The sequence below is a fragment of the Mus musculus genome, chromosome 3 (assembly GCF_000001635.26).
Source record: "Mus musculus strain C57BL/6J chromosome 3, GRCm38.p6 C57BL/6J".
Classification (NCBI taxonomy): Eukaryota; Metazoa; Chordata; class Mammalia; order Rodentia; family Muridae; genus Mus; species Mus musculus.
The window spans coordinates 117234586-117258451 of record NC_000069.6 but is presented as its reverse complement, the minus strand read 5'-3'; the positions used below and the strand labels follow the sequence as shown (position 1 = coordinate 117258451).

Sequence of the window (23866 nt, the reverse complement as noted above, 5' to 3'; positions counted from 1 at the left end):
TGAACACGTGATAGCTCCGGAACAGCTAGGTGGCAGGCAGAGGCAGTGGGAGTGGCAGGACGATAGGGCAGCCCCAATGCTCTCTAATACTGAAACCTGAGCAAACAGGTTTCAGGCTGGGGAGGGGAGGTTACAAAAATTAAAAATAACTATATAGAAAATACCTTAAATGTAATACATATGATAAAAATAGGAATATTAAAAAATAAGAAGTAAATGCAAGATAGCTCTGAACATGGCAAGAGAGGACTAAGACTTCAAGTAAATTTGAACTCAAACAAACCTCTTTCACTTACTAAGCCTTAAAGATCTTAGGAAAGCTACTTACTTAACCTTTGCAAAATTCACTTTCCTTGTGTAGTTTGAAATATAGTTAAGATGTGGCTATGTTTAAAAAAATGTTACTAGAATTAGATATTTAAAATAGCTACCATAGCAGCTGCTACCTCTAAAGCACTAAATAATTTTAGCCATATTTTTATTGCAAGAATTGGTAGAGACTAGTGTCTGTGAGGAGAGATTTTATAGCTCATTGAGGTACCCTTAAAGTGTGTGTGTGTTTGTGCATTAAGTTGTATATGAAAATTATATTCACTAATTATGTGTAAAAACAAAATTTTATAGTGGGTATAATTGCTCGTGATTAATTATCTCCATCATATGCTGATTTAATTATCACTCACTTGAGGACAAAGACAAACGTGTCATTGGTTCTTATTCTTTATATTTAGTGAATACTCTTTTTTTCCTCCTCACTAACTTACAGCATGTCCCTTTACCCACTTAATCCTCTCTTCAGGATCCTTCATTCTGCTGAGATGATCCAGGAACAACCCTCTCTAAATATAAATGTAGACAAATAAATGGTGATAATAGCTTTTAGCCATATGATTTATTCATAAATGTAAGAGCGAGATTGTCTTGGTTTCCTCACTGTCTTAAGCACCCTTACAGGGTCAGGTAATGTTAAGAGTGCACTGAAAAATAAGTGGGTCATGAAACATAAATGTACCCTTCCCTTCCATCAAAGAAGCAGATAAGCACAACGAATTTCTTCAGATGATTTTTATAAATAACTCGAGAAAATTATAATCAATTAGAAATCAAGGAACCAGTGCATCATTGCTCCTTTTTGTTCTTAGCCATCCAGAAGGCATTGGTCTGCTACACAGATGGTTTGACAGTTAAGAGGACTTGCAGCTCTTGCAGAGGATCTGGGTTCAATTTCCAGCAGCCTCATTAGGGGATCACAAGCATGAGTAACTTAAGACCCAGTAGATCTGACTGACTCTTCAGGCCTTCCCAAGTCCTACTCAACACATGACATACACATACACACAAATATGTATGACACTAATCTGTATGTCCTAAGATCCTTGATTGACACACTGTGCCCTTCTCTCTTTTTAAGCTAGCTCTCATTCAGTTATAGTTCAGTATTAAGACATATTCTCCATTGGGGTGGGGGTGGGTGAGAATCTATTTGGTATGTCTTTTAAAACATGCAGGTTTCTTTAGAGGATGATACAAGAGCAAAAATAGGGAAACCCTTCTATTTACTATGTAGTAAACAGAAATAGTTGTAACTACATATGTTAAATTCAATAAATCATTCAATAATCTCATTAGATACAATTTTATAGATGACGTAACTCATATTCAGGGATAGGAAATTATTTCCTCCAATTTGTATATGCAATACATAACATGACCTTGTCTCAGAGCTAAATAGAGCTGGTTATAAATTTCAAGCCCAGTCTGCTCCCTAGCTGTCTTTAGTGAATCTACTGTTCTGGACAACTTCTAAACACAGCATCAGGCTCTGAGATGATTAAGATGTAAAATGATCCGAAATATATAAAAACATGTCTGAAGGTCAGCAAGATAGCTCAGCAGATAAAAGCACTTGCCACCAAATCTTATGACTAGAATTTGATTTCCAGAAGTAACACCTTCCACAAGGTGCCCTCTGACCTCCTCTTACATGTTGTGTCACACAAGAACAACCACCAAAAAAAAAAAAAAAAGAAAAACCCTTAGTAGATAAATAAATATAATATTTTCCTAATTTAAACAAGTTAAGCTTTATGTGTCTAAATACCATCTGTGTTGGATGTTCTTGGTTGTCAGCTTCCCCACATCCAGAATTAACTAGAACCCAGGTGTCTGGGAATATATACCTGTGAAGAATTTTTAAATGAAATCATCTGAAGTTGGAAAACCCACATTTAATCAAGACCTTTTGCGGTAGAATGATCCACCTCAGTCTGGGCCACACCTCCTGACAGCTGTCTATATGAAGAACATGGAAGAAGAATGCTTTTGCTCTCTGCCTATTAGAATCCGGCTCTGCTTCTGCCTTTTAGGAGTCGGGCACTGGTCAGGGACAGAATGAAGGGAACAAAGTTTGCCTGGGTGGATAAGTTCACCAGATGTTCAGCAAAGGCAGAGTGGGGGTGAGGAGCACTTCTTCAAGGTGGTTTTAGTGGTACAGCTTTTCTTTATGTGGGAAAGCAAAATAGCTCTTCTAGATGATAGTCAATGAAACAGCTCTCTTGGCTTTCCATAAAACAGTGTCTTTCTTTATTGGGGAGTGGTTTTTTGAGGTGAGTGTACATTATTGGCCTGGGCCAAGAGGCTGAGAATGTTTTATTTGCATAAAAAGGGATAGCAGTGCTTAAATTTATAATTTGGCCAACAATACCAGGACATGCAGTCTGAGCCTAGAGAGGGAACAGTCTCTACTGAAGACAAGATTTTCAGGGTTTGGATGCTTCTCGATATCACTGTTGTTCCTGGACCATTCCCCAGTTGCACTTGCCCTACGTCATTCCGTTTTTGTTCTATAAATGGGAGATGTAATCATAGTCCATAGCCTCTATATTGGGAATGGACTGGTATTGAACCAGAACACAATTGGCAGTGAGATTTGCAATGCTATTCATCTGCCTCATCTGCCGTTTTAGAAACTGGATGAGGCAGGATGTCAGGAGGAGTATGGCTCCAATGGCCAGTACAGAGCCAAGAAGGGGTGAAGCCAAGCATGGGAGGGTTTGAGTACCACAGGGTAGGAGGCTGGGCATTTAGCATGCTCAGAGATCTCGCTTTAGATCTTTGAGCATTTCTATGTCCTGTTTTGACAGCCCAGATTCACAGACATAAAAACAACATTCCTCCCTTAACAAAATGAAAATCCCTCCATTTCACAGTCATTAAGCCCAGAGCTCTCCAACTTTGAAGGACAACCCCACTAGGGATGTGATCTGTCATTGGAGAATCTCAGGATTGTCCATAGTAGAAGCCATTGCTTGCTCAAACTTGTTCTGGATGCTGTTGGCTAGTCTACAGTAAAGAGATGAAGATCTCACCTCTTTTTTCTGTCTCCTACCAGCTGTGAATCGAGGTAGTTTCTTCAGCCTAAAACCAGGGGAATCTGGAAAAGGGAGTTTAATGCAGGAATTGTTAGGGCTATTGCACCAGAGAAGGGAGAGGGTACTAACACATATTGGCTTAGTGACAATGATATTACCGGAAAATGTAGGATGAGTTTTTGAAGAGGGTCCAATAAGGCAAAGGGGAGAGGTAGATTGAGGAGAGGGATGTTTCATAACTCTTGTGTGGATCAGGCTCCATGAGGTTCATGAAGTGAGATGCTAATGGGAACAGCCGCCAATAGCGCTGGGGGAAGAAAGTGTAGGAGAAGCATTGAGAGGAGTTGGAGTGGGTAGCTAGGGGAAGAATGCCAGCTGTATATTGGATGTATTGCAGCCAGGGGAGAGTGGCTTAGACCTCCTTCTGAATTTGATTTTCCTATCAAAGAATGTTTACATGGGTAAGAACCAATGTGGAGACAGGAACAAGCTGGCAAGAGACATAAAAAGTCAACTTCAGGGTATTTAGCCAATTCATGAAGGTAGAGCATATGCAGGACTCCCATTTGTCCCAGGGATTGCTGATGGAAAGCTGAAAATGAGTTTTAAGGTTGGTGAGTGTGATGCTGCCATGGCTAGTGGATTCAATTTGGCATCCACAATGACTGAAATCTCCATACATGGAGGCCTCATGGTCAGAGGCCATGAGGAACACAGAAGAAGGAATTGGAGGTAGTGGAGATAAAATCATCAAGTTAGAGGACTCTCAATCCTAGTCCATCATCCTTCACAAGGGCTGTCCTATAATTCTGTTGTGTCTGTAGTATGTCTCCCTAGCAAGAAATCTCCAGTAGTGGGTATTGGGAGTGTTAGAAAAAGGCTGGGCAGTAGCAAAGTTGGAATGAAGAACAACAAAAACCGCCATAAGAATAAGAGAGAGGAAAGCTTGTGGAGGTCAGGTGACCTGTGCAGCAGCCACCAGGACATGGATGTCCTTCCAGGAGATCTTGTGTTGTCAGGGGTAGCATCTCTTCTGCCTCCTCCATCCATGATCTGTCAGCAAGAAGCAGGACATCTTCTTGGTCAGTGTGATGGTATCAGACATTCCTGGTAAGGACCAAATAGGCCCAGGCTAGTCCTATGAAAAGATATGAGCAAAAGCCCTTATAATTATGAGGGGATCTGTTCCCTTCCAAATCCTGTCTAAGGGATCACACCATCATACTAACATGGGAGGAGTTATTCCTGGTATGTGCCAATGGAGGGAGATAGGAGGGTTTTGGGGACTTTTATAAATGTTAAATAGGGGCTGCAGAGATCTCTCAGCAGTTAAAACCACTATCTGCTTTTTCAGTGGATCTGGGTTCAGTTCCTACCACCCATGTGTTAGTTCACAACTGTCAGTAACTCCAGTTCCAGGTGATCTGACACTCTCACACAGACAAACTTATGTAGGAAAAACACAGATGCACATAAAATAAGAAAAAAAATTATTAAAATGTTTAAAAATAAATGGTAAATATATTTAACAAGTCTATTCCATCACTGGCATTAGCGCCTACTTCTTCAGGATTCTGGTGCAGACTGAAGAACGGCTGAGACATCTAACTTCATGGACTGAACAAGTACAGGATTCTTGTACTTTCCATTAGTAGTCAACCATGTTGCACTAGATGGACCAGAGTCTGTAAGCTACCCTAATAAATCCCCTTTCTCTATATAGATTCATTGCACCAGTTCTATTCTTCTAGACAACACTTACTAATATACTTTCCAGATATACAGAATCTCAAATGTTTCTAAGAGTGTAAATATACCCAGCCTCCCACAGATGGTCTGTAACAGTGTTTAAGATAGACAATATTTATTTCAATTATGGTAAACCTGTGTGTTTCTTTTTTGAATATTTTTAATCAGTCAATAAAACTTCTCCAGTATTAATACATGCTGCTTATATGTTCACCATGTCTCAGTGAAATTTAACAATAGAGTATATGGAGATCATTGTGCCAATTCTAAAGAAAAACTGATGAGCCCAACAGGACATGGTTCCTGTTCTTAAAGAGACTGAGACTGTGATTATGACTGGAACTGTAAATGCACATTCATGGGGTAGTGTGGCAGTGAATAAGTCATGGCTGTGGTGGCTAGGATGGGATTTGAAGGGAAAACCCAATTTATTGGGTGGCAAGAGAGAGAAGAGCATCTTAGGTAGGAGCAAAGCAGAGGCAAAAGTCATCATAGGAGAAGGGAAGCTTAGCAAGTGTGCAAATGCTGAAGAAATGGGAATGAGTAAGGTAGGACTAGGGAGCAAGATGGACCAGTGTACAAATGATGAAGAAATGGGAGTGAGTAAGTAGGACCAGGGAGCAAGATGGACCAGGCTACTATGGACTGTGACTCTTTTCTGGCCTTATTTTTCCCACCTTAAAATCTCTGGATATTTTAAGTAGAAAAGTGACAGAATGCATTTTGCATTTAAGAAATCAAATGTGTTCTTGATGGTATGGTGGGAGACTAGTTTGCGTTTCAGGGAGGCAAGCTCTGACTACAGCATGGGCCAGGCAGTAGAGAGGATCCAAAGAGAACAGAAGCAGTGTGTAAGAGCCATTCTTGTGTCCTTTCTTGGATAAGAAGTCATGATGGTTGTGATATAAGGAAGAAAAAAGAATATTTAAAATATGTTTAGTGGGTTTTCAGGGTACTAGCACGACAAATCAAGGAAGTAGGAAATATAAGTTAAAGCATGCATTTCTACCTATAGACCTGGGTATGAAATTTTCTTTTTTTCAAATAGTGGGGAGGAGGGAGAGAGAGAGAGAGAGAGAGAGAGAGAGAGAGAGAGAGAGAGAGAGAGAGAGAGAGAGAAAACACCTCAGGGGTTTTCAATGATTAGTTTCATCAGTTATATGAAGAAGAAAGGCTAAGGCTAATTGGGCAGCTGGAGTTGGGGGTCATTAGCTCTAAATAGGGAATAAGGAAACTTGGGCTGATGGGAAAACTGAACAAAGCCTAAACACTGAAGTTCTAGCATGATTTTGGTGAGAAAGCATCCAGTAAGGAGCAACTAGATGCCTGAGACTCTAGGTAATATCAAATCCTAGATATACTATATTATACATACACATTCATAATTATGAAAATATCAATGTATAAATTAATCACAATAACAACTTAAGAACTTGGAGTAATTATACAAATATCTTACAATAACAGCTATGGACCACAGTCTTTCTCAACATGACTTCTTTTGGAGTCACCCTTCTGTCAGGAGCCATCACAGGACAAGCTAATAACTAGCAATTGGTCTTGCTGAGATGACCACCTTAGATTAACATCTAAAACAGAACTGCAGTAGGCAAGGCACAGGAGAAAATCATTTTAGGAAAGATTCCTGCTATTAATATGTTTTTTCTGTTATTATTAAACATATATAACAATCACTATGTATTAACCCACCTTTTGAGACGATCTCTGCAGACCTACGAAAATATGCTGCCTTGTAGTAATACTATATAGACAAATAGATGACTTCTTAAATCTTTATGATGATCCTATAAGAATTCCTAACATTAAGCTCTTTTATAGTAGGATTGCTATTAGGTCTCTTCTGATAGTCAAAACTGCAATGAGAATTCTGCTAGTCTCCCATTGTGTCACCAGTTAATTGCTTCTAGGTAGTAACCAGTCTTTCTACTACTCAAAGCATATTCCGAGAGGTTGTAAAACCACTAACCAAAGGTCATAAAAAGGAAATTAATGATTTATTATAGCTACTAGTACAGAAGATAGAATATTGACTGGGTTTATCTATACAAAACTTCACTAATAACTTAGTTATGGTTTTTAACTCTCAATGAACCTGTGAAGCTGAGACAAGTGATGAATGTTTAGCCAGATAATTACTCCTAATGGATATGGATATAAACATTCACTGTTGTAAACTTCTTATTGGATTAATAATTTGAATTTGTGTAAACTTGTGATGAACTTTTTAACAGGTGATCACGTATCCTGAAAGAAGTGTAAGTGCTGAGGACAAAGGGTCAGAACTGAGCTGAGGAGAACATTTTGGACAGAACACTTCTTAGACAAAGAAGAGAAGAAAAATTTTCCCTTATCCCCCTTTTTCATCCATTCCATTTTTTCCCTTTTCCTTAGATATCTTTCATAGGAAACTTCTTACAACTTAGTAATAAAGGCTATAATCACTTTTCAAAGTGTTCCTTTTTCTGACTGTGACTTATACTAGCAGGCTGAAAGTTAGAGCTGTGCTGTTCCTGCTGAGATAGAAAGAAGGCCACATTGCTTAATCCCCCACCTGCTGCTCTTAGGCTACAGGTATCAATCGCCTTAGCCAGCAGCTTTTTATCCTCAGAAAGTTTTAAGGACTTTTTAAAAGTTATCATCAGCCTTTCAGTATAGTTAAAGAGCTGGAGCCAGAGTCCTACTCTGTGTCTTGTCTCAACCTGCTCTGCTCCAGGCAGAGAGGAGGCTCCTGGCACCCTTCTTAGACTGATGTAATATGGCCCAAGATGAAATGAAATGAGGCTATTGATAAAGGCATTGCAATATAGTATGATGAGGGTAGGTAATGTTCACCTGAACATGCCTAAATACCAGAGGACAGTAACTATGGAGCATTGGCACTATGTGAAAGGGGGTTTATTTATATCTATTTATTTATTTGGTACGTGTGTGAACCACACAGGCATGTGTGTGTACGTGCATGGGTATGTCTGTGTAAAAGAAATTCAGAGAGTTCTAAAAAAAAAAAAAAAAAAAAAAAAAAAAAAAAAAAAAAAAAAAAGAACCATCAAACAAGTTTGGCTTATACCCAGCTTCTGACTACTCCTGAAGGGCTTAAGGGAAACTGGTTATCTGGCTATCTTAAGAAAAGTAGATATCTTCTTGAAGAGTCCTAATTATTATTGCTATAATAGGAAGACCTTTCTAGAAGCTCTAGGGCTAGTAAGGATTACTTATGTATATGCTAGGTCCCGGACTGACTAGTTTCCTTTATCATCTCACAGTAGCTTTTACTTGGAACATGATGACTTCAGAGATGGTTCATGAGTTAACATACATACTGACTTCATCTATTCATATGGAATGGCTGGTTCAGAGGCTGTGCATCATTGTTAAAGACACCCAGGTCCTTTCCATTAGCCTTTATCAATGATCTTCAGGGCAGAGAGACACCATGTCTCTCTAGCTCCTTTACCCTCCCTCTACCCTCCCTTCCTGCTTTAATGATCCATTAAAGTCTTTAATTAATTTACCTACTCGTTTCAGCTAATGCTTTCTTTGAACATATGATAGGACAATGCTACATGCAATTCTGACAGTAAAATAGTAAAATAGTTAACAAGATATAGTAACCAAACTCAAGCAGTAATAAGAAAAAGAAATAGATAACCAGAGAACAGCAAATATGGAAGACTAATATTATGTGAAAGGGGGAGTGGTTATTTACATTTATTTATTTATTTGTTTGTTTGTTTGGGGGGTTCACATTACAATGCTCCTGTGATGATCAGAGGATAACCTGTGGGAGTCAGTTCCCTTCTTCGACCCTGAGAAACCCAGAGATCAAACTAAGATCATTGGGTATATCAGCAAATGCCTTTACTGTCTGAGTCATCTTGCCAACCCCAAACAATGTTTGGAAAATAATAATTGAAGGAGCTTTATGCTTGAATACCAAGGCCTTGAGTTCCTACATAAGCAAACCAAACCTAAATATAAATTCAGAAAGAAAACTTACCTTGAATCAATCAGAAAACAGCAGCTAACTCCAATTAGAGCCTTTCTACTCTAACCAGACAAATATAATTTTTTGTACTGCCTCTGCAAAAACATTATACAAGTTTTATCTCTGTCCCTACCTCCAGCTTCCACGGAGCAATTCTAATCTGATGCTGCCTAACTCACAGGTCATTGTCCAGTCGAATAAGCTAGTTAAAATTTTGGCGTGTCCTTAGGCTGGCAAGATGGCGCAGCAGGTAAGGATAGCACAAGCCTAACACCCTGAGTTTGATTCCTGGAGCCATTTAAATGAGGAAAAGGAGCCCTGGCCACACAAGTGTGCTGTTCCATGTGCATCCATGTGCATGCACACAAGTGCATGGATGTGAGCACACACATACACCAGTGAAAACACGGATGATAACAATAACTATAAACTTTTAAAACACATTTAAAAGAATTGAATGTGCATAATTAACCAAATTAAACAAAGTTATTAACAAGGTCTAGCTAGGCCAAAAAAGAAAGTATTCGTCTCATACCGGTAGTAAGAGAAATAAAACGTGGCCTGAGTTTCTTTCGTACAAATTTGAAGATGAGGATAATTATGATCAGATTTTCACATAAAACGAGTCTGTCTGTCTATATGGAAGAGGACCTAAGAAGTCACCAACAAGGAAAGCGATAACCTGATGCCAATCACTCCCAACCTGATGAGAAAGAAAATGGGATTTTTAGCAGGCATTGGCTCAGCAGAATAGACTGTTTGATATGCTGGTCTGGTCTACTGAGAAAGCACCCAGCATCTCACAGCCCTGGCAGATGTTGGCACTCACCTCTCCACAGAATACTTACATATTGGGACCTCCCCCAAGGAGGGAATGCAGAAGAAATCGGGAAACCAGGAAACTCAAGTGGCAATGCAATTGTGCTTCACTGTCTGAACTGCAAGGTCATCTTCTGGAAGAATGATGAGTCCCAGTAAACACACGTGGAATGTCAATACAGAGGGCTCGTGAACCCACTCCAGTGGGCGCTGCCTCACGATCACAGACACCTGGGCCTGGGCAAGCACCATGCATACTGAATCAGTTCTCTGTGAAGGATGAGGAAGTAGGGATTACTGAATGAGGATTCAAATAACAGAAATGGGGCCTTTTTATCTTCTTCTTATCTCTTTTGTTTTGTTTTTCTTCACTCAGGAAACACCACCATATCCTGACAGCTGTGATCTACAATAGGGAAGAAGCAGGGCTTTAAAAATAGAGAATTTCTGCATTTGCATCATCACTGACACACTCCTCCCACAAGGAATGCTGCATACATTAGGGTGGTCCAGCTTATACAGTTCTCACATGCCTATCCTCCTTCTCTTCATTTGTTTCCACCAATAAATATAGAAGTGAAAGGGGAGGAGGAAGAGGAAGAAAAGGGAGGAGCTGGTGGTGATAGTGGTGGTGATGGAGGAGAAGGGAGGGAAGGATTAACAAGGTAGTAGAGAAGGAGGTGAGGTGGTAGAGGAGGCAGAGGAGGTAGGGGTAGAGTGGTGGTTGTGAGGAGGAGATAATGGTAGATCTGGGGGCTGGGGGAGTGGGGATGGTGGTGGTGGTGGCCAGAGCTGTGTGCATGGAGAGAAAAGGTAGCATGTGTCCCACTGTCTGATCATGAGGGAACCATGGATATTGACTTACAGACTATTCTGCCAGGCTCCTCCCAACAGGGACCTAGCAACAGCTTGTATCATCAACTGCTGTCGTTGCCTGCCAGGTGCAAGCCAGTATAGAGAGAGGACTGCATATTATTCCAGCCCCTCTTCTCTTCTCTTTCTCTTCTCTTCTCTTCTCTTCTCTCCTCCCCTCCCCTCCCTTCCTCTCCTCTCCATTCCTCTCCTCTCCCTCCGCTCCATTCCTTCTCCCTTCCTCCACCTCTTTCTTCTTCTTCTTCTTCTTCTTCTTCTTCTTCTTCTTCTTCTTCTTCTCCTTCTCCTTCTCCTTCTCCTTCTCCTTCTCCTCCTCCTCCTCCTCCTCCTCCTCCTCCTCCTCCTCACCCTCCCCTCTCCCCCTCCCATTCCCCTTCCCCTCCTTCTTCTTCTTCTTCTATCTCTGTCTCTCTGTCTCTCTCTCTCTATCTCTCTCTCTTCCCACGCATTCCCAGATGGCCCTTCTTTCCCTTTCTCTCCTTCTCTGACCCACCTTCTCTGCCTCTACCCCTTCTCCAGGCCCCCACTTCCCTCCCTCCACCCACAATAAACTTCCCTTATGTTAGGTCTGTCCCATGGTGTGATTTCTCAGGGAAGACACCTTGACATGGGCCCACCAGGTAGCCCCTCACTGAAGTCGCCACATTATTTCTGAACAATGCTGACATCTCATAGACATCGTAGTAGAATGGAAGGAAGGCAGTTGTGGGAGTGCTCTGAAACTTGACTCTCTCTGGTTGTGGCATTTCGTCTTCTGATGCAACAGTGACTGTGGCTTCCATTCCCTCCAGTGTAGACTTGAAGCAAACAGCCACATGGGATAAAGATAGAGCAAAGAGAAAGAATAGATAGGAGGACACATAAGAAGAACCTACTCCTGCTGCAGACATTAAATGACAGAAAGCACTTACCTTTATCTTCAGAATGCAATTCCCTGATTCATCTCTCATAGTCTTTGACTCTGTGCTCCCATAACTCAGTTTACATGGACTCACCAATCAGCTCCTTTTACACCTTCAGATGTTCTCTGGTCTACCCACACACCCAAGTTCCCCTCTCTAAATAGCCAGTGTAGCTGTGACACATTAGCTGTCATCTGTCCTTTGAATCTTGCTATTTGTCATCAACTGTCACCCAGTAAACCAATCCATTCCTTTTTTCTCTTTTTTTTATAATTGGGTATTTATTTCATTTACATTTCCAATACTATCCCAATAGTCTCCCACACTCTCCCCCACCCACTTCCCCACCCACCTACTCCCACATCTTGGCCCTGTCATTCCCCTGTACTGAGGCATATAAAGTTTGCATGACCAATGGGCCTCTCTTTCCACTGATGGCCGACTAGGCCATTTTCTGATTCCTATGCAGCTAGAGACACTAGCTCCAGGGGGGTACTGGTTAGTTCATATTGTTGTTCCACCTATAGGATTGCAGATCCCTTTAGCTCCTTGGGTACTTTCTCTAGCTCCTCCATTGGGGGCACTGTGATCCATCCAATAGCTGACTGTAAGCATCCACTTCTGTGTTTGCTAGGCCCTGGCATAGTCTCACAAGAGACAGCTCTATCTGGGTCCTTTCAGCAAAATCTTGCTAGTGTATGCAATGGTGTCAGCATTTGGAAGCTGATTATGGGATGGATCCCTGGATATGGCAGTCTCTAGATAGTCCATCCTTTCGTCACAGCTCCAAACTTTGTCTCTGTAACTCCTTCCATGGGTGTTTGTTCCCAATTCTAAGAAGGGGCAAAGTGTCCACACTTTGGTCTTCGTTCTTCTTGAGTTTTATGTGTTTAGCAAATTGTATCTTATATCTTGGGTATCCTAAGTTTCTGGGCTAATATCCACTTATCAGTGAGTACATATTGTGTGAGTTCCTTTGTGATTGGGTTACCTCACTCAGAATGATGCCCTCCAGGTCCATCCATTTGCCTAGGAATTTCATAAATTCATTCCTTTTAAGAGCTGAGTAGTACTCCATTGTGTAAATGTGCCACATTTTTTGTATCCATTCCTCTGTTGAGGGGCATCTGGGTTCTTTCCAGCTTCTGGCTATTATAAATAAGGTTGCTATGAACATAGTGGAGCATGTGTCCTTCTTACCGGTTGGGACATCTTCTGGATATATGCCCAGGAGAGGTATTGCTGGATCCTCTGGTAGTACTATGTCCAACTTTCTGAGGAACCGCCAGACCGATTTCCAGAGTGGTTGTACAAGCTTACAATCCCACCAACAATGGAGGAGTGTTCCTCTTTCTCCACATCCTCGCCAGCATCTGCTGTCACCTGAATTTTTGATCTTAGCCATTCTGACTGGTGTGAGGTGGAATCTCAGGGTTGTTTTGTTTTGCATTTCCCTGATGATTAAGGATGTTGAACATTTTTTCAGGTGCTTCTCTGCCATTCGGTATTCCTCAGGTGAGAATTCTTTGTTCAGCTCTGAGCCCCATTTTTAATGGGGTCATTTGATTTTCTGGAGTCCACCATCTTGAGTTCTTTATATAAATTGGATAATAGTCCCCTATCTGATTTAGGATAGGTAAAGATCCTTTCCCAATCTGTTGGTCAACCCATTCCTTAAGAAGCAACTGACACCTCCTTTCTCTGTGATGAATTAATTTATCGCTGATGTTTCTGTTCTCACGTGGTACTAAACAGCTGGTAGCAAACTTCAGACTTCATGGAGATTTTTGTTTGTTTCTATCCTAAAAAATAGTAAGATTCTATAGGTGAGCCCTTGTCTTGCCTCTATAGGTGAGCCCTTGTCTTGCCTGTTTACAAATCCCTAACATCTGGCACCAAGTCTGTAGTACCATGACTAAACAATGCCATGTTGAATCACTCTTTAAAAGTTAAGCCTTACACGGAAAGCCACCATATCAATGTTTAGTTCTCCCCTTTGAAAGTTTGGCCATTCAGCCAAGAGACTAGAAATAGTACAGTTTCCTATCTATACAACATATCTATTCCCTTACAACAAATAGAGTGGAACTATACCTAGACATACTCTACAAAGTATTTGTTAATACTATAGCATTCTATCCACTAAAGATTTAGTGAAATATTATTTTGCTAGATCAACTATCATGTTAGAACAGCATGAGCATATAAACAGTCTCACATTGTCATTGTGTAGTCTTCTCCTTGTGCAAATATAAGACTGTTCTCGTATTGCAATCCTCTTACAAGTTTGGCATTACAGGCATGCATGTGCCACCATACCCATCCTGACCTTAACTATTTATTTATTTATCTATCTATCTATCTATCTATCTATCTATCTATCTATCTATCTATCTATCTATTGTGGCTTTTTAAGATAAGAGACTGATCTTGAACTCATGATCCACCCACCTCAGCCTCCTGAGTGCAGGGTTTACAGGCCTGCAAGGCACACAGAGCTCTGAACTTGAACATAGAGCAGATAACCAAAATTACACGCAATTTTTTTAAAGTATTAAGATGCAAGGTGTGGACTAAGATTATCCTGAATGTATGTCTACCCTTTACTCATGTCTAACCCAACACTGACTGTTGTAAGTAGCATCATTAACTGTGACCTAATGCCTTTTTAAAATATTTCATTTTAACCTGGTCTTTGTCATAGCAATGAGTTATAAAACTTCTTTTGGATAATGGTAAGTGTTATGAAATATAATGCAGCAAGGAGGTACCTTGGGTAGGCCCAAGCTAAGGTTCACCCCTGAGAAATTACTCCATGCAACAGATCTGTTTAAAATGCGGCACATGCAGAGCTTAACCAGGAAATGCCAGGAACAGAGATAGAGAGAGATCTGGGATGTCTGGGGACCCCTTTATCACCTCACACACCTGGCACATATGGTGGCAATGGTGGCAGGTCATGATCTAAGCACCTGCTAGGTCCCTGAGGGCAGACCAGCAGAATCGCCTGTACATTAGCAGTAAGTCATTACGACTTCACTGGTCTTAATAATCTAAAATTCAGGGGGCTTAGTTTGAAATTTTTTTAATTTAATTTTTATTGATTTATCTTTAATTTTTATATTACAACTGTAAATTGTTCATAAGCCAAAAATGCTCACAACACTAAAATTCCTAGTGGAAAAATAACTTTGTGACTACAGTTCTGAAACTGTCTCAATTCTAAGCTCCTTGCTGTCAATCAACCGTTCATACACAGTGATTAATAATGTAAGGTTTCCTGGGAACACAATTGTATTAGAGAACAACTGACTATGTTTGTAGATGTGGATTTGCTCCTTAAAGCTGTCCCCAGTTTTGTACTTTAAATATATAATAATGGTGTTGGTCTCCAGCTCTATTCTTAGAACCCAGCGACAAATCTCGGGCAGCTAAGTAGAAGCTAGCAGGTTAAATCAGCCAAATGAAATATGGCAGAGAGGAAGCACAAAACTGGGAAAGGAGTCGTGTTCTGTTGTGGAAAGGAAGAAGCCGTTCTCAGAGAAAAGGTGAAATTGTAGGAAAATTTGCACCTTAGTTCCTTTGAAAATTCTAAATACTGATGAGTTATTATCTCCACATCAGTCATTGTCTGGACTCTTGCTCAAATTTTTATTTTGGCCCCCAAATTTGTATTTACTCTTAAATTGCTCACCATTGTATTTACATTTAAGCCACCTAATATACCCAAGAAACTTCCTATTGGTGACATAATTTTCAGAGAAGGAATTTTCAAGAAACTCTGAATATACCATAAATGAAGGCCAGGCCAAAAAAAAAATGTAGGATGAAATGAATTTAGTCAATGGGTCCTAAGTTACAATCGGGTAGGAGAACCCCTCCCCCATATTCATCATGCAATGGGTGAAAATGGTTAAAAATAATTTATTTTTACTTCCAAATAACTAGAAGATAGGAAAATTTTGTGTTTTTCCATTAGGAAGAGATAAATGTTTTAGATAGTGAATATTCTATTTACATTGATTATTCTTTATATTAACATGGGCATAAATATGTTCAATTATGCTAAGTAAAATCTTTTAAGATTGAATACCAAATGTTATTTCACCTATTTCATAAAACTCATTAAACTTTCTCAGGAAGTTCTGGGCTCTCCAGATGACCTGAAAAATGAGAAATCAATGGTAAAGCAATATATGAGTTATTTCAGGTATTCACCCACAAGGTCTTAAATGCCATCAGGAGACAATGCTAAAACTGACTGCAACTGAATGCCTCTAGCGTTTTCTAGGACTCGATCTCACCCTTCAGCCTCACAGGCTTCTGTTTAGGCAAATAGCCTAAGCTAATGGGACCCTGGGCCAGCTTCCTGAGCTGGAAATCTGTGCAGTTTGGCTTGAAATTGACATTTTGTACAAAGAGACGAAGATTTTGTTGCTCTAAGCAGTGCAAATTGTGCACCCTATGCTTGTGGGCATATGTAAACACAGCTCTGAGATCTCGAAAGACAGCAAAATAATGTTTCCTCTTTCTTTTAGTATTGTTGATTTACTTACTATATTGGTAGTTTGGCAATTTCTTTTCTTTCTTTCCCTCCGCAATGGAGTTGTATTTAGAGAACTGATAAATAACACAGGCAGCAATACACATTTCTGCTTAACACTTCATCCTCCACACATCGCTTCTCCCGGAGAACAGTCAGGAAAAGTACACGTTTACAGAACTGTTTTGTACTCAGAGCCTAAAATGGCAGAAACTGCCAATCCCAGCTCAGACAAGCAGGGAGTCACCACCCTCCACCATGATCTGTGCATTTGAGCAGCAGTATTAAGAAACATCATCTCCGTGTCATTGTTAGCCGTTGGTTCTACCTCCAATTCTTCTCAACAGAACACAGGGACCAGCACTTTGCAATGATGCAGAGCTAAGGAAAAGTGAAATGGGATCTGGAAGATGCTCAGAGTGCTTCCCAATCAAGTTCAGAAACCCTGAGACCTTGTAAAAGTCATGCAATTACAAAGCCAGTCGGTAATCTCAGAGACATGGAGGGATTGTTACTAAACTCTAGTTTCCTAGTTGTTTCTTGACCATGTCAATAAAGAGGGCAGAAGCCAATCACAGGGGGAAGGTAAAGAGGTTGAATTTTCCAGATCCCAGGAGGAAGAGGAGGGAGAAATAGAGAAAGGGCTTTTTCCGGCCAGACTTTGAAGGGAGGAGCACAAGGCATGTAAGGTCTGGGGCTACAGAACTGGTAGTGGCCTCTGCCACTGGCAGATTTCTAATTAGTTTAGAGCAATAGATTCTTTGCCCAGCAGTTGTGTTATATGGCTGGTTTTAAAATATTAAGGCTGTCTGGTGTTTTCCATCCCCAGTGACACAGGTGGGCAGGAGAAAGGGCACAACCCTGGGGCAGTCGGTCGTTACAGGTTTGGCGGAGCTAGCTATGAGGGATTGGAGGAGCAATCACAGCTCTTAGGGGTCAGAGAACCAGCTGAGCACTGGAGGAGCAATGTCAAGTGGGACCAGTGGCAGCTTGTTTTCGAAGCCGAGCTAAGAGCGTGGCCCCGAGAAGGTGATAACGTGGCTTTTTAAAAATACACACTAGAGAGATCTCTGGACCAAGCTTGCTAGTTAGGTCAGCAGAATAGTTAAGCTCTGGGTTCAGTGAGAGACCCAACCTGGCTAAATAAATTAGAGATCGATCAAGGAAAACACCTAACATCAATCTCTGCCCTTTGCATGTGCATGCACACACACACACACACACACACACATACACACACACACACACACACACACATGCACTTGCACACATACACGCAGACACACACAATTGTCTATCTCAAATTAGCTATTAAAGTAATTTCTTGGTCTTGTGAAGATCATATGCCCCAGTACAGGGGAATGCCAGGGCCAGGAAGCAGGAGTGGGTGGGTTGGGGAACAGGGCAGGGAGGGTATAGGGGGCTTGGGGATAGCATTTGAAATGTAAATGAAGAAAATATCTAATAAAAAAAAGCCTTTTAAAAAAAGTAATTTTATCCTGTTGATTATAACAGCTTACTGTAAATTTCATCAAAGGGATATTTTAATGTAATGAATTATAAGCTAGTAAGTGTACTTGTAATAACTTTCTTCTTCAGTGCATTATTAATTAATAACCAATTTCTCCCTGAAAATAAAATTAAATTCTAGAACACTAGAAAATCAGCATTTCTAAAATTATGAAATCACTATACATTTCAAGATAACATCTTTTCTTAAAGATATTTCAAAATCACTGAAAATAAACACTACTTAATGTAACATGTTTGTTTGTGATTTGATTCAGAACTATGGTACCAGAACCAGTTAGGGTCCCTAACTGCTCGGAAATGAGATGTCTTTCCACGAGGAGGCGTGGAAAATAAATGAGCAATGCACGGATGGATCTTTTCATCTACATTTTAAGGATACTTGAAGCAATAGATTTTTTTGAATTCAATAAACAGGGCTGAAACTTTTAAATTCTGCTTTAGGAAGTAGACTGGTCTCCAAGGTAACATGATTTCAACTTTAACAATAATCCCAAAAATAAGCATTTAAATACAGTGAAATACAATGTTACATACACCAAAAAAAAAAAAAAAAAATGCAAATTGCTAGCATTTCAAACCAGGGGAGGAGTTTCATGCTGGTCTCAGAATTATCTTCCCCACATAAGAGTGCATCCCCTCCTTCTGATGTTGTCATGCTCAGTTAAAATGCGGATGTCTGGTTTGAGCCCATGCTTATCACAGAAACTTCCAGCCAATCTGGCTCTCATCTCTGCTTACCTGAAAGGATCAAACATACTTATCTAACAAATTTGAACGTCAAGTTGGCTTCCCAGGTGTTTGTTTTTTTTTAATCTTAAATTGACAGAGTCATCTTTATCACATTTTTCTCTGTGTGAGTTAGCATCTCAGTATCCAGTCGTTCTTATTAAATAAGACATGGCTGAGGCTTGTTTCTGAGCACAGAAACTAAATGTCTTCTTCTTCTGCACTGTGATGATGTTGAAAGACTCCGAGAGGAGCCCCTCACTCAGGCCTTGGGATAATAGCAGACCCCCAAGAAGTCACGAGAAACCAAGCTTGATGCAAACCACACGAGGCTTTATTCAGGGAAAGCCAGAGTTCTGGGAATGACTCGTATCCCACGCAGGGTTAGAGGAGTCGACCCTGAGGGAAAAAGGGTCCCAGTTTTTATAGGTCTTTAAGGGGGAAAGGAGAAAGGGGAAAGTAGGGGATTTCCAGATCTAAACAATGTCTATTCTAAAATGATTGATTCCCCCAAGAAATGGGTATGGGAGGGAAACAAGGAAGGAGTCTAATGAAGGTGCAGCAACTCTGGATTGGCCCCGACTGTGGTTGCTGGGGAGATTTTCCAACTCTATCCCAGCAACCAATATAGCAACCAATATCACAAACACCTGGCAGTGAGGTGCAGCAGTGGGCACACACCTGGTTCAAGGAACGTTCAGAACATTGGCAGACACACAGGTTCGAGGAGCAGCCAGAGCATTGTGCATCTCTATTTTTCTAAATCAGTGAAGCTATTTCTACTAACAATGAAATCTATTTTGCCAATTTCAGGGCTTCTGTGACCTTTTACATTCTGTCAGGATCTTTCAATGTCAGCTGTTAAATAAAGAAATGTGATCCTGAGGCATTCTGACAAAACTCAGACACAAGCCCTTGGAAGTACTGAAATAGAGCCAGCAAGGTGGCTCAGTAGATATAAAAAGTAACTTTTTATTTGTCTGATGTAATTGTTATCGCAGAGGCTTACAATTAAATAACTTCACCCTCTCTAGTTCTTTCTGAACTCAGGCTAGCTGGTTCAATTCAGCTGTTCTGGCTCAAACTCTTCTCCAAGCTAACTGATTCAATCTGGCTTCTCTCAGCTTCTAACTGAATTGTTCTATTGGCCTCAAACTAACTGTGGCACTCTGTTCTAATCTTCTGGCTTCTTTTTAATTCTTTGGCTTCAACTGCCACTGCTGACCTGCACTGAACTGCATGAAATCACAGGGGACCTCAACTCCAGTGCACTGCACTCACTGTACTGACTTCCAACTGACTGACTCAACTCAAATGAGTGAACAGAACTGACTGACTCTCCCTACACTGCTCTTAAATAGACTTTATTTTTCCTTTGTAATTCTCATGAGAGTTGGGTGTATCCTATTTCTGCCTCATTCTATCATTTCTTTCTCTGATTCATCACTTTGTCTGCCCCTCAATTAGACATCACTTTTTTTTCCTTTTTTTTTATTACGTATTTTCTTCAATTACATTTCCAATGCTATCCCAAAAGTCCCCCCCCACACACTCCCCTACCCACCCATTCCCATTTTTTGGCGCTGGCATTCCCATGTACTGGGGCATATAACGTTTGCCTGACCAATGGGCCTCTCTTTCCAGTGATGGCCGACTAGGTCATCTTTTGATACATATGCAGCTAGACCTGGAGGGTATCATCCTGAGTGAAGTAACCCAATCACAAAGGAACTCGCACAATATGTACTCACTGATAAGTGGATAATAGCCCAGAAACTTAGGATACCCAAGATATAAGATACAACTTTCCAAACGCATGAAATTCAAGAAGAACGAAGACCAAAGTGTGTCTTTACTTTTGGACACTTTACCCTTTCTTAGAAATGGGAACAAAACACCCATAGAAGGAGTTACAGAGACAAAATTTGGAGCTGTGACAAAAGGATGGACCATCTAGTGATTGCCATATGCAGGGATCCATCCCATAATCAGCTTCCAAATGCTGACACCATTGCATACACTAGCAAGATTTCGCTGAAAGGACCCAGATATAGCTCTCTCTTGTGAGACTATGCCAGGGCCTAGCAAACACAGAAGTGGATGATCACAGTCAGCTATTGGGTGGGTCACACGGCCCCTAATGGAGGAGCTAGAGAAATTACCCAAGGAGCTAAAGGGAACTGCAACCCTATAGGTGGAACAACAATATGAACTAAGCAGTACCCCAGAGCTCTTGTCTTTAGCTGCATATGTATCAAAAGATGGCCTAGTCGGCCATCACTGCAAAGAGAGGCCCATTGGACTTGCAAACTTTATATGCCCCAGTACAGGGGAATGCCAGGGCCAAAAAGGGGGAGTGGGTGGGTAGGGGGTTGGGGGGGTGGGTATGGGGGACCTTTGGGATAGCATTGAAAATGTAAACGAGGAAAATACCTAATTTAAAAAAAAAAAAGAGCTCTGGGGTACTGGTTAGTTCATAATGTTGTTCCTCCAATAGGGTTGCAGATCTCTTTAGCTCCTTGGATACTTTCTCTAGCTCCTACATTGGGGGCCCTGTGATCCATCCAATAGTTGACTGTGAGCATCCATTTCTGTGTTTGCTAGGCCCCGGCCTAGTCTCACAAGGGACAGCTATATCACCGTCCTTGCAACAAAGGCTTGCTAGTGTATGCAATGGTATCATCGCTTGGAGGCCAATTATGGGATGGATCCCTGGATATGGCAGTCTCTAGATGGACCATCCTTTTGTCTCAGCTCCAAACTTGTCTCTGTAACTCCTTCCATGGGTGATTGTTTCCAATTCTAAGAAGGGGCAAAGTGTCCACACTTTGGTCTTCGTTCTTCTTCAGTTTCATATGTTTTACATACTGTACCTTATATCTCGCTATACTAAGTTTCTGGGTTAATATCCACTTATCAGTGAGTACATTTCATTTGAGTTCTTTTGTGATTGGGTTACCTCACTCAGGATGATGCCCTCCAGGTCCATCCATTTGCCTAGGAATTTCATAAATTCATTCTTTTTAATAGCTGAGTAGTACTCCATTGTGTAAATGTACCACATTTTTTGTATCCATTCCTATGTTGAGGGACATCTGGGTTCTTTCCAGCTTCTGGCTATTATAAATAAGGCTGCTATGAACATAGTGAAGCATGTGTCCTTCTTACCGGTTGGGACATCTTCTGGATATATGCCCAGGAGAGGTATTGCAGGATCCTCCGGTAGTACTATGTCCAATTTTCTGAGGAACCGCCAGACTGATTTCCAGAGTGGTTGTACAAGCTTACAATCCCACCAACAATGGAGGAGTGTTCCTCTTTCTCCATATCCTCGCCAGCATCTGCTGTCACCTGAATTTTTGATCTTAGCCATTCTGACTGGTGTGAGATGGAATCTCAGGGTTGTTTTGATTTGCATTTCTCTGATGATTAAGGATGTTGAACATTTTTTCAGGTGTTTCTCAGCCTTTCGGTATTCCTTGGGTGAGAATTCTTTGTTCAGCTCTGAGCCCCATCTTTTAAGGGGGCTATTTGATTTTCTGAAGTCCATCCTCTTGAGTTCTTTATATATATTGGATATTAGTCCCCTATCTGATTTAAGATAGGTAAAGATCCTTTCCCAATCTGTTGGTGGTCTTTTTGTCTTATTGACGGTGTCTTTTGCCTTGCAGAAGCTTTGCAGTTTACTTTCAAACATGGCTGATTCCTTCTACAAACTAACCTTATGTACATTGTTTGGGAATGATGTAAGGGTGTACAAACCAGCCAGAGCAACCATGTAGTTGGACTAAAATTCCTTTTCAAGTAGACTATCACCAAGCTTGACAACGTGAGATCAACTCTGAGGCTCAAAGTGTTGAGAGAAGAGAACTTATTCATTCAAATTGTCCTCTAACCTTTCTGTGAGTGCCATGGCATGCACATACACATATATACACATACACACAAATAAATAAATGTAAAAAATTAAAGCTTTAAAATAATGGTCTGTTATCCATATGAAAGCAACACAGTAAACAAGCTCTGCCTGAAAGTCATTATAATGAATAAGAGACTAGAACCTCACTCTTCATCTAACATTTAGCTCTGTCTGGTAACTAAGAAAGGAAGAACTTTCAGGGGGAAAAAAAAGAATATATTCCAAAGATCTAGAAAATGTGACATAATGTGGAAAGAAGAGCAGAGTTTAGAGTATGTAAAGTATAGACCAGGGGAGGTTGATAGCTTTGGGCTTGTGGAATATGACAAAATTAAGAGAGATTTCATATACTTCTCTAATGATTTACAAAATGAACTGAGAACATACTCTGTACACAGCCATAAGGAAGATCCTTCAGAACACACCATTAAATCTGATCTGACTTTGGAGTATGACAGATGGAAATCAGAACATTTCATCAGAGGAGTGCTAAAAGGCTTTTAAAAGGCTTTCAATGCCTACAGTAGTGTGTCGAGGAATGTTTATGGGTGCAGACAAGACACTTTTGTGAGATCTTCTTACAAAACTTTGGACTTGTGTCTTGGAACTATATTTGAGGAGGCTTTGGTCAGTCCTTAACTTGATGATGTCTCTGCCTACACGAGTTATACCAATAAACTATAAATGAATGCTTCCTTGTCTTCTGAGACTCTAGAAATGTAGGGTATGTGCTATGCTGAATGTACCTATGTGAGCAGCCACCAATAAAAAGTTAGGGTTTGATTCTCTATTGCTTCTTCCTTGTGCACAACACTGCATATGTTGCCATCACTCTGCATTGAAACAGTTGAGTCCTGTGTTTCTGCTGTAGGGGCCTCAGAGAGAATGGATCAACATCACAATGGTACAATTTGTCCTTTTGCTGTTTTGCTTTGTATCTTTCAGTTAAACAAAGCTTAGCTGTGACTGCAGCCCTATTAGCCCTATTCCTTGCTGCTCATCTAAAGATATCACTGAAACTAGAACAGGCTCCGAAGACACACAAAACAGAGATATTTGAGAAAATAAAGACAAAACACAGCTGGAAACTAGAAGAATAGCTCCTGACCAAAAATGTCAAATTAATATTCACAATTTTTAATAAATGATTGAATGTATACCAACATTATTAAACAACATTTTAAAAGGCCTCTTATTGATCCTTTGTGAGTACCCTAGTCCCATTCATCTCCCTATCCCCTCGTATCTGGCCTCTGCACCCTTCCAACCTCCCACTCCAAACAAAAAGCATACAAACAGACAAAAATAAATAAATAAACACAACAAAGCACAGTAAATACCTTGTTGTGGAAGCTATAGTGTGTCATAGTACAGCTCACAGTATATCCCTCTCTTCATACATCTTCATGTGCCAAGGTTCATTGC

At 40.6% G+C, this 23866-nt stretch overlaps 2 long non-coding RNA genes across 3 annotated transcripts in view; one reads left to right on the top strand and one right to left on the bottom strand.

The window, feature by feature from the left end:
- Positions 1-7465, top strand: part of Gm40130 — a 12163-nt gene extending 4698 nt beyond the window's left edge. The window contains exon 3 of the long non-coding RNA XR_867576.1: positions 7373-7465. This is a non-coding gene — a long non-coding RNA (predicted gene, 40130). The remainder of the gene's footprint in view (positions 1-7372) is intronic.
- Positions 2207-23866, bottom strand: Gm32216. 2 transcript variants are annotated; one of them, XR_867577.2, is made up of 4 exons: positions 23782-23866; positions 9975-10215; positions 4336-4509; positions 2207-3433 (listed from the first exon to the last, which is right to left on the bottom strand). It is a non-coding gene; the product is annotated as a predicted gene, 32216 (long non-coding RNA). The 2 variants fall into 2 exon arrangements; XR_375986.2 differs by having other exon boundaries at positions 2207-4509; positions 23782-23857.